This window comes from Neolamprologus multifasciatus, chromosome 13 (genome assembly GCF_963576455.1).
Source record: "Neolamprologus multifasciatus chromosome 13, fNeoMul1.2, whole genome shotgun sequence".
NCBI lineage: Eukaryota > Metazoa > Chordata > Actinopteri > Cichliformes > Cichlidae > Neolamprologus > Neolamprologus multifasciatus.
The window spans coordinates 29,706,042-29,717,351 of NC_140451.1; the positions used below are offsets into that span (position 1 = coordinate 29,706,042).

Consider the following 11,310-nt stretch of genomic DNA (forward strand, 5'->3'; position numbering starts at 1 on the left):
ATAATTGTACAAACAGACAAATACCAAGACATTTGACCAGTCAGCTCTATGATAATAAGCACTGTGCAGGAGAGCTGATCCAATCAGTGCTGCTAAATAATGATCCGTGTTTGTGAGGATGCTGTAGAAAAAAATCTACAAGCTCTGCGAGTCTTCAAATCCTATTACAGAAACTAGTGTGATACTTGCAATGTGATCACAAGCAGCAGATGTTGCTGAAACATGTAAGGTCATACGAGCCCTATAAAGATGTTGGAGCAGTATCTCTGCTGATCATTTTCTGTATGTTTATCAGAATGAGCGAACCTTTTTACCTCGTCATGTTTGTTTTCACGTTGTCATGATACATGGTTATTATAGAAATTCTAGCAAGAGCCACTTTATAATTAAAGCCCCCTCTCAAAGTGCAGGATTTACACTCGCTGTGATAGCTAAGGTGCTTATGTAACCTGATAATGTGTTTCTCAGCACACGGTAAGAAGTGGCATAATTACTTTGCTGACAAGAAGAAGGCATATTGGCACAAAAACCCGAAGCATTGAGAAATTTTCTAATGCATGGTGAGCGTGTTTTGATGTTAAACCTTTTAGATGTAGGTACAAAATGCAAATTCTGCTAATTGAACAGTCTCAGAGCGAGAAGCGGCTGTGCCCACGTCTTTGTAGCTGCAGCTGCTGAGTGATCACAGTCAATGGGTACCTCTGTATTTCCATTGCCACATCAGATGTACCGTTTCAAAAGCGATATCAGATATTATTCTAATATTTGAAGACACTGGACATGCTTTCCTTCACTAAAATGCAAAAGTTCTCACCTTGTGTTCCTGACACGGCAGATTATTGCTGCATTATGTGATTCTGCAGCTCCACCAAGTTCTGGTGCTCCACCTACAAAAAGCAATCTGGATGTAAGTGTGTGCACAGACCTTTTGAGCAACATAAAACAGTTTTTGCAGGGATTGAAAAGTAATCTGTCATAAAACCAAGTAACTATTTAACTGCAAGGAGCCAACTCTGTTGAGTAAGGCAGGTAGTGGGTGGTGATTGTGTTGGTGTGGACAAAAAAAAGGTATTTTTAATGTGCTGTGTAAAAAATTAAAGGTGCACTAAAGGCATGAATGCTGAAGAAAATAGAAAGTGTGCATCTTGACCTGATGCACTTTTCTCACAGTCGAACATTTGCAACTTTTTCACTGCAAACTTCTGTGTGACCTTTAATTGTTTGGGTGGGAAAACGTTTTTAATGAGTCTTTAGCTAAGTTGTGGACACAGTTTTATTCAGTATTTATTTTGGTTTCTTTCTTTTTCTTGTGTTTAAAAAATCACCTCAAACTATTTCTGCTAAAAAATTAGCTTGACTACAATGAGAACGATGACTTATTGGCAGAATAGGGAATGTTTGTTTGCTTTATTTAAGGCAATTGAAAAAAGATATACAATATAACAGATATAAATAAATATTCATTTGTGATATGTTTTCATTTGGATACCACATCACATTAATGAGACTATTTCAGCAAAAACAGGAGATGAATTGTGAGCTCTGATCTTACATGTAGTTATAGTTAATATTGACATGTTAAATTGAATGTTTCATGTGCCTCCTGTAGCTGCGGTGCTGCCGGTGCATTATTATGTATGCACATTCAGTGGCCATGGGGGCTAAATGTTTTTTCACCACTCACTCAGCACAGTGAAGAGACCTCCTAGGGTGCAGGCTGTAGCTTGTTCAGCTACTCTCATACAGCCAGAAAGCTTTATAGATGCAGTGTATGCTTTTCTATATGACACAAGTGTGCAAATTCATACAAAATAATCACTATCAAAATGTGTGAAGAACACAGTAGCTCAAAATTGGTAGCTATTAACTTTTTGTTACTGAGCCCAAAGGAAAAATGACCATCTCTTTCTAAAGTTATAATAATGTAACCAGTTTTATCATATAAGAATTCATCTATTCAAGCATAATATACATTTTTCATTATCGATTTTTCACAAAAACAATGATATATCCTGTCAAATAATCTATATTTTTCCTGATCTTTTTTCTTTTCTTTTGTTTTCCCTTCAGGGTATAATGCAGTGATGCTTATTGTCTTGAAAATTTGCCACCCTGAAAGCCAATTCTGTGCCAGACAGAAACCCTATTTTGAATTGTCACACAGTTCTCATGGTTTATAAAGGTGTGTGGTAGTTACTCAAAACACTCTTTAGAGAGACTGAAATGAATAAGGAAGTCCTTGAAACTTTTTAGCTAAAAAGAACAAAAACATTTTTTTTGTCCTCATTTTGGTTGGATTATTAAGACAGCTCCAAACAGTTACACTCCACACAATACCAGTTGTCATGAATCAGTTTAAATCAAGCTGGTAGCACCAGTTTACTTTAACAATCATCTCGATGTATTTTATAACCCAAGGTAAAGATGCTTTAGCATTAGAGAAAGAACCCCAGTGATCAGATGATCCCTGGGGGACTATGCCAACAGGCTGAGGGGGGACAATGTAGTGATACCATGGGTAGAGATACACAAACATGCAGTAGTGGTATATAAACTATATAACCTTACAAACTCTGTATCAGTGGTGGAATGTACCAAATTCAAATTGGGTTACTGCGATATAACTTAAAGATTAAGAAGACCCTACAATGCCAAATGTATCATATATGATACGTGGGTTTTTGTGAGTTTATAAGACCTCTGCATCATCAGTGTGATTTTCCCCCCCTACGAAATAAAAATACATTTTAATTAATAAAATCCACAAACATGATAAAAATTAAAGGTCATATATACAAATTTGTCTTTAATTTATCAGAAGATTCAATAAACACTCCAGTTTTACATAATAGGATTTTCTGAAAATTATTTCATAGTTCAGACAGGACTACGTATACTTAGTAAACTTATATCTAAACATTTATGTTACATGTAAAAGAATCATTATAAGAATGGCATTTAATCATATAGTTACTCAGTGGTATAAACTGAAGTGTAGATGCATCCTTTTCCACAAAGACTACCTCTCTAACTGGTTAACAAATTCTCTATTATTAAATAAAGAATAATTTCTTTCAGGACAAATTTACAGTTTATTTTAGAAACCACAAAATGGTTTGAATAAGAACCCTTGAAATGCAGCCTTCATTGACTGTGGCTGAAAAACAGGCTGTCAAAAAAGAAAGAACATTCAAATTTCTTTTAAGAAAAGGATGAAGGACATGGCAAAGCTACTAGATGTGCATTTTCAGTTAGTCAGAATGTATTTGAATAGTATTATTCATCCAGTTTAATACAGGAAACAATGAGAAGCAACTTAAAGATTGTAAACAAAAAACATAATAGAGCAAACATTTTAAATATGTAGGGTCATTCCATGAAAATATGAACCTTGATCACCTTGTATGTATAATAACTTTTTTATAATTACATAACTTTGTCTTCATGTTATGAAGCTTTTCAGAGTTACATGTCTCTAAGCTTTCTTGAACCCAGTTGAACTAGGCCAGAGGTCGGCAACCTGCGGCTCAGGAGCCACATGCGGCTCTTTAGTCCTTATACTGCGGCTCCGCGTGGTTTGGGAAAATAAATTAGAAGTATTTAGCTGAAGTGTATTTTATTTATGTTATTTTTTTTTTTAACTCGTAGTTCTAAATTGGAAGATTATTGTGATATTGAAATATAAAAATAAAATTATATTCTATTACTTTTTCATCGCTCAAAATAAGCGTCAGACTGGCGGAAGCCGGTGTACCCGCCGAAACGGCGTGCATTTATCGAGACTTTCAACCCCAAATAGGCCAATTATAGATCTTCGGATCCACATTATGTCAGCAGCTGTTCTCCTCCGTGAATTATGTTAAAAACAAACACCACTCACGCCTCATAGATGACAGCTTACAGTCCTGCGTAAAGATGAAAATGACTTCGTACAGCCCCGATTTGCAGACGCTGTGCGCAGAAGTCCCATTGTAAACATATCACGGCAGACCCGACGATGTTTCCATGAACACGCTTTTCAGCTTCTCTTTATTGACCACTTTTCACACACGGTTGCTGTACGCATACAGCCGGCTGTAGCTTCTCAGCTCACAGTCCGACAACACAACAGCAGAGAGAGCACAGACAATAAGGCGGCGAGGCGTGATTGCGGGTGCCGCTCAGGTGCGTCCGACTCCCCTGCAGTGGCGCTGCAGGACCACACCCCGTCACACACATTAACCAGGTAAAATACATATTTAGGCAGAATTTTGCAAATATCTATTTTTCATTTTTTAGCAGCATAGTGCTTTTTTTCCAGTTATTTTTTTAAAAGTCAGGTCAAGGCTCTAAAAGCCCAAAGGCGATATAAGGGGGGCGGCTCACAACAGTTTTTGTTTGCTGGATCATTTTAGTTCAGCTGGGTGTCTTTCCTTTTGTTATATTTCTTTAAGAGTTCAAAATGTGTTAATTACATAAACAAAATGTAATTTTCTCTGTAGCACTTCATGGATTTAATAAGCAACACACCTTAGTTGTTCACAAAAAGCATAAAGGTAAAAATCAATATATACAGTGTTATCTTCATTTTAGATGTCAAAAAGTATTTGCGGCTCCCAGTGTTTTCTTTCGCGTGGAACCCGGGTCCAAATGGATCTTTGGATGTTAAAGGTTGCCGACCCCTGAACTAGGCTATCTTATTTTTTCAGGGTGGTATGCCTCTATAATGAGCTTTGAACATCACTATCATGGGATGTATCATAATTTCAATAGCAGATACATCCTATTTTTTGGTATTGGTAACCTGGATTTGTTGAGATCTGTTTTCTGATTATTCATTAGATGAAACTTCAAAACATTTCCTGGAAATCTTCAAGGGTCACATCAAAATGTGGGTGAGATGGCTGTTAAAGAAAACAAGTAAAAAGTTATAAAACATTAAAGCATATGAGAGGTCTCTTTTTTACCTACATTTTCTGGTTTCCTTTTTCCTTCTGGCTGAAAATAATTTTCTAATATAGTCTTTTTATTTTTTTTTTTTTTTTGGGGCAAATTTGAAAGCACCAAATTCCAGCCCTCCCCTGTGTGCTTTGAGGGCCTGTAACTTGGAAACTTTTCTTAGTATGAAGGTAAAAATAGCTACATTACTGTAAATATACTGGATGTTTTTCAGTATATACAGTGGGGCAAAAAAGTATTTGGCAGCCACCGAGTGTGTAAGTTGTCCCACTTAAAAAGATGAGCCTCAGACAGCCTTCTGTCTCTCACAGTTGACGTCAACCTATGCTGAAAATTACAGACCTCTCATCTTTTTCTGTGGGACAACTTGCACAATCTGTGGCTGCCAGATACTTTTTTTTGTACTGATTTTTCACAGAGTGACCTAATAGTATATCAGTAAATTAAGAGCAACTGAATCAATAATGCTTGATAAGCTTTTAAAAAGCCAACGTATTATGTATGATGAAATTTACAGTAATAGCTTTAAAAACAAAATTAAAGAAAGCAAACCAGGATAAAATTAAATTACCTAAAAAGCCAAAGCAATGAAATTGAATCGAACTACAAGGTAATGACATAAAAGTAGAGAGTGAAGTTTTGCCTTTATCGGCTAGGATATGTTTACAGATCACCGAAACACACCAGCTGTTCTTAATCTACCATCAGCTCTTGGCTTTGTGGTGTCTGAGCCTCATTCACATTCAGTCACCAGCTGAGTTTCTGATACCAGTAGAAGTTTCTCAGTCGGGGGGCAAGCAGTCATAATAGTACATGAAATCAATTTCTATCTGTTTCGTTCTGTTCAGAGTGTTTTTTCTGACAGAAACTCAAGGTTGGCACACAGCGGGTTTTCAGGAGCTTTCAATATCAATAAGTGGAGACAAGGAAACATTTGTCTTGAGAAGTATGACCTTGGGCACATAGAGAAATAATATTACACGGTGGTATTCAGGGTGGCCTGGAAGTGTTGTGTTTTCTGTGTTTCTGAAATAAATGTGGGCGACTTTGGGTCCCCAGAGCAACTAATGGAGCAGCTGAGTATTCCCGCGCTCCTGCAGAGAAAGGTTAAAATCTCCTTCCATAGGACAGAACATTGAATCCATTATGTTGTTGTTGTTTTCTTATGTTTTTTTATAGAGCCAGTTGTTTTTGATTTCACTTTTGAAACATCTCTCAACAGTACAATCATACTGCCCTTGACTGAGGTATTTCACCTCCAGCTGTTCAATCAGAGCTGCCGAGCACCAGCAGCCAGCAGGGTTAAACTGGGCAGATCTGAGAGCTTTCTGTCCTCAGTTGATCTGTAGAATCGATATCTGGACCAATCACTGTATATTTTAATGGCTGAATAAAGCTTGGAAAATGATTTCTATTTTTTGTTCATCCCATGTGCTCAGTTTAACCACAAGAACTGGCTTCTAACTAACAGAAAACAAATCAAAGAAGTGAGCAGTTTCATGCAAATATCCGTTCTTGCTTCAAGAGCAATAAAAAAAACCTAAAGGTTAAAAACTTGCAAACAGTTGCTTTGCATGTCATTATTATTTTGCAGGTTAACAATTCAACTGCAGAGCTCGCAGAAGCCACTTTAATACTTTAGAGTCAGGATTTAACAAAGACGCTTCGCCTCAGCTAAAAAAATTAAGAGTGCCATTCTCAATATCAGATAAAAATTGTTATGGTTCTAAGAAAAACTAAACTTTTGGGAAAGATAAAATTAAGAGTGCGGACGCTAAACATTTATCTAATGAGTAAGGCGAATGTTTATAATTGATAAGGAGGATGAGATGCGTCATCTGTGTGATTCAGTTCCAGTTTCTGCATTTAATCCTCTGCTGTCCTTGGGGAAATATTATCTGATTCTGAATGCTTTGTAATATTTTTTTAAATTTAATTTCTCCATATCATACTTAAATTGCTCTTTACTCAGAGTGTCTGTAAGTCCTGGAGAAGCCCCCCCCCCCCTCCCCTTTTTTTTTGCCTTGGGCTCCCGTTTTGTTTACTTGTTCAGTTTTTGTTATTTTTTCCCTCAGTTGAACTGAAGCTCTGAACATGTATAGTGGCATTGCCCATTGTCAGATGAGCAATGTATTGAAAAGTAAGGCGACGTAAGTGTTAAATGAGTGAAACTCTGCTGGTCTCTGAGATAGGTGCTGCATGTAAATGGTACCCACAGTACTTTGACACTACAAGCCACACTCACTCATTCACACAGTTCTTTATTCCATACTCTTTAGGTAGGTTATCTATCCCACACTCTCACTCTTACACTGATGGATGTAATGGGGCAATTTGGAGCAATTTGGGGTTCAGCATCTTGCCCCAAGGACAATTTTGACATGTGGAATGGAGGAGGTGGAGATCACACCACTAACCTTCAAATAACGGATGACCTTCTCTGCCTCCTGAGCCACAACTGCCCTGCACGTCCATCTATCACCCAACCTCTACATGCTTACTTTCTGCCTTGCTAAAGGTACATAAAGATATTATCTGTGTGAGCCTTGAACACTGTCATTTGACAGTGTTCATGAAATGAATACCTTTTGACCCTCTACCAGTCCTAAACAATGGGTCTTGTTTTCCTTTTAGACAAAAGCTACAGCCTTTAACTTGGCTGATGTATATTTCCTATTAACTGTTTTTTACCACACGAAACAGGATTTAACTCAACTCAAAACTATAATCACAGCTAATCAGTGAAAATAGAAAGCGCAGCACCTTGACAGAACATTTATTGTTCAATTCTGTTTGAACCACCACACATTTAATATTAGCATTGTAGTGGGTAGCTGATAGAGTTACACTAGTTTAAATGACTTTATGTAATTTATACTTTATAAATATTATATGCTGTTGATATGCAGAAACATCAGCTGTAATTGAAAGGTTGTAAGAAAATTAAGAGCAGAGGAAATAAGAAAAACTGACTTTTAGACTTTGAGGACGTCTGAAATGTGATTCACAGGGTGTGAACATAACATTTAACAGTGTGCTGTAATGTAAAATCTTTATATTTTATTCACTGATTAAAACCTTTATATTAAAGGTAACCACTAACTGTGCAGCATAAATGTAGATGAAGTATTATTTCATCATGTGATGTGTGGAAGTATAAAATGTAATGAAACTGAAGTTTTCAAGTCCAACATAAATGCTTCCAAATAGCAAATTTATGCAGTTACCTTCAACTATTCAACAATTAGACAAAAGTAATAACTCAGATCCATAACAATAGTTATTTTCTTTTGTTGGACTTGACAGTGAGAAAGTGTGAATATGATCAGTGTTGGGGAGTAACGGAATACATGTACCGCCGTTACGTATTTAAAATACAAAATATGAGTAACTGTATTCCGTTACAGTTACCGTTTAAAAAGGTGGTATTTAGAATACAGTTACTTTGTTGAAATAAATGGATTACACGGCGGTACTTCCCTGTTTCATATTGTGGCGGGTCAGGACTGTTTGGGTTTTGTTCTGTTGTTCCAGGCGGCAGCGTTACGGTTGCCATGGTTACAGGGTGACGCTCTCTCTCTGCGTGTTTCCTGGGTGAGAGAGGCCTTTTTGTTGTTGTGCTAAGCTAATTGGCAGAATGCTACAGGTATAGCTCTAAAGAATGTAGCATCATGGGCAGTGTAGTCCGTGCTGCAGGGAGAATGGACTGCCGTACCCGTTATGTGTCTGTGAGCGAGGGAGGGAGAAAAAGGAAAAGTACGAGCTGTCATCGAGCAAAAACAGGAGCTGGAAGCATGTAAATATAATAATAACCACTGCAGCCAAGAAGAGTGCCTGACGAGCCCAGTTGTAAGTAAGCTATTAAGACTCGACTGTACACCGTGTTCGTGTTTTCCTCCAAAAACAAGAAGTTCCATTGGAGCAGCTTTTCAACGCCTCTCTCTGTCTCTCGCTAGCAAGGTTGACCCAGACAACAAAGTAAAGCTAGTTTTCTGCTACGAGCCTGACACAGAACCCACCGTATTAGCCAGAGGTCCCTTTACTACGGTTCGCAGCCGCGGACCTTCAGTAATAGTAATAAATCACAGCAATAGGACATTCATGTAGTTGTAAACAGCATGATAATTTATTGAGTAATCCAAAGTATTCAGAATACGTTACTCTCATTGAGTAACGTAACGGAATACGTTACAGAATACATTTTGGGGCATGTATTCTGTATTCTGTATCCTGTAATGGAATACATTTTAAAAGTAACCTTCCCAACACCGAATATGATGGAGGCTTTGAGACACTTTTCTGTTTTACAGTCAATGTATCAGTGACCCTAACGGACTTATCTGCCAAAGACAAACTTTACTGCCATTTTCCTCTTGACATGCTGTAATTTTGAACCGTGCTTGTAACCAAGAGTGTAATTAACATGTCTGGTTTATATTGAGGATAATAAAAATAATGTCAGTTGCTCTTGTGGTATAAAAGAGCTTTCAGCGTTCAGGAAGATTGACATAGTTAAATGAAGTACAAAGGAGAGGGCAGCAGAAAGCAATCGCCTCACATTATGTTCGAAGCTGCAATTGCAAGAGAAATACACGCAAACACATTTTCAAACTCCAGTCCACATTTGTTGTTCACTGTCATCTCTATTCAGTGTTGCTGGCTTATGAAATGCAGATTCTATATTTGAGCTTCTTTCTTAAGATAAGAGCTTTACTCCCACACCCAGCCTCCCAGAACTTACATTTGTGTTATTATATTTATAAGATGTTTTTGAAATGATGCTGAGAGGAGAAAATGTAATTTCTGACTCAATTAGATTCACAGGCAAAATTTACCCGAATGCATGAGCTGTGGCATTGATGCTAGAGGTGGGTGGATAGTATCAATATCAATCAATGCTAGCATGATAGGACTGATACTTTGTTTCTATTCTCTAATTTCAGTATGTATTCCACTGAATTGTGTTAAATTATTATTATTATTTTTGAGGGGAAATGAAAAAATACAGCTCGAACATGCACTATGAGAAATGTCTCTTGTTTCCACTGTCACGCATATTTTACTTATAGCCTATAGAACATTTAAACAGCAGAAGCTGATCCAGAGTCCTTTAAAGACAGACAATTTTTCCATTCCAGGTCTCCAAAAAAGTAAGAATTGCAATGTTACGTGTTAAGAATTTGCAAATTGGTAACGATTATCTCACAAGCTATGATACATTGTTCTTCCCTGCATAAGCTGCCTTTATAGGTTAAAAGTAGGGATGCACCGATACTGGTATCGGGTATCGGGGCCGATACTGTAAAATGTGTGTGTACTCATACTCGTAAAAGTTAACCGATACCATGAACCGATACTAACTTATTTCATTAATCAGAGGGTGGCTTGTCATTTTTGTTGTAGTTTTTTAGATTGGCCACTAGGGGGACATCCCGCGCTAAACAGGCACAGGGTTAGACGAGTGAGACTGGCAGCTCCAGATAAAAAAGAGAGACTGGAGGCTGCTGTAGCTAGGCTAAACAAAATGTCAGCAGTGTGGACCGGAACAGCCAACTTTAACTCAGGTTTTGGAAAAGCGAAGAAAAATGTCAAGAGAAAATCCATGGGCAGTTTAAATAACAGAGGCTCTGACTCATTTTATCGCTCTGGATGACCAGCCAATGCCGGTCGTGGAAAACAGAGGATTGCACCGTCTTCTCGAGCTGCGATATGAAATTGCGATAATGGTGCCAAAACTTTCTGAAACGGTAAAGACAAGCAGTGTGTGCGCGATGTCAGTCCTTGGTTTAACGGCACAGTGGACTGATGATCCACGGGCAGATGGGGAGTTCGTTCGTCAATGCCAAATACTTTCGTTATTTTGTTTGTTTGTTTACAATATGGACACTCTGCAATAATTAAAGTTTATTTTATTTTCAAACCTAATTTGTATTTATTTTATTCCAAACAGAAGTGTTTATTTATTATTCTGAAAGCTCGAGACAGTGCCAATAGTTCAGTGATATTTTGTTAAATTACAATGTGGAGACTCTGCAATAATTTAACAGAAGTGCTTATTTTTCACTTGAAATTTTTTTGTGGTCATTTTTAATAAGATTTTTTTTTTTTTTTTATCGGCAGCGAATAAAATAAAACCTGTCTTCCAATTCATTGCACTTGTTAGAAGTATCGGTTTTTGTACTCTGTATCGGCAAGTACTCAGATCCAAGTATCGTATCGGTTTGAAAAAATTGGTATTGTTGCATCCCTAGTTAAAAGTATTGGTGTTGGTATCAGCAATACTGGCACTGTGTTTACCTGGTTTGACACCAACATTTGCAGTATCGCTCAACACTAGCTGATGGTACTTTAGAGTGGTAGTCAGAGTGGCTG

General features: G+C 37.5%; 1 long non-coding RNA gene across 1 annotated transcript; it reads left to right on the top strand.

The window, feature by feature from the left end:
• The first annotated feature begins 8,208 nt into the window (after nucleotides 1-8,208).
• Nucleotides 8,209-10,388, top strand: LOC146505767 (uncharacterized). Its single transcript, XR_014877616.1, has 2 exons — nucleotides 8,209-8,268; nucleotides 9,222-10,388. It is a non-coding gene; the product is annotated as an uncharacterized LOC146505767 (long non-coding RNA).
• Nucleotides 10,389-11,310: the final 922 nt, after the last annotated feature.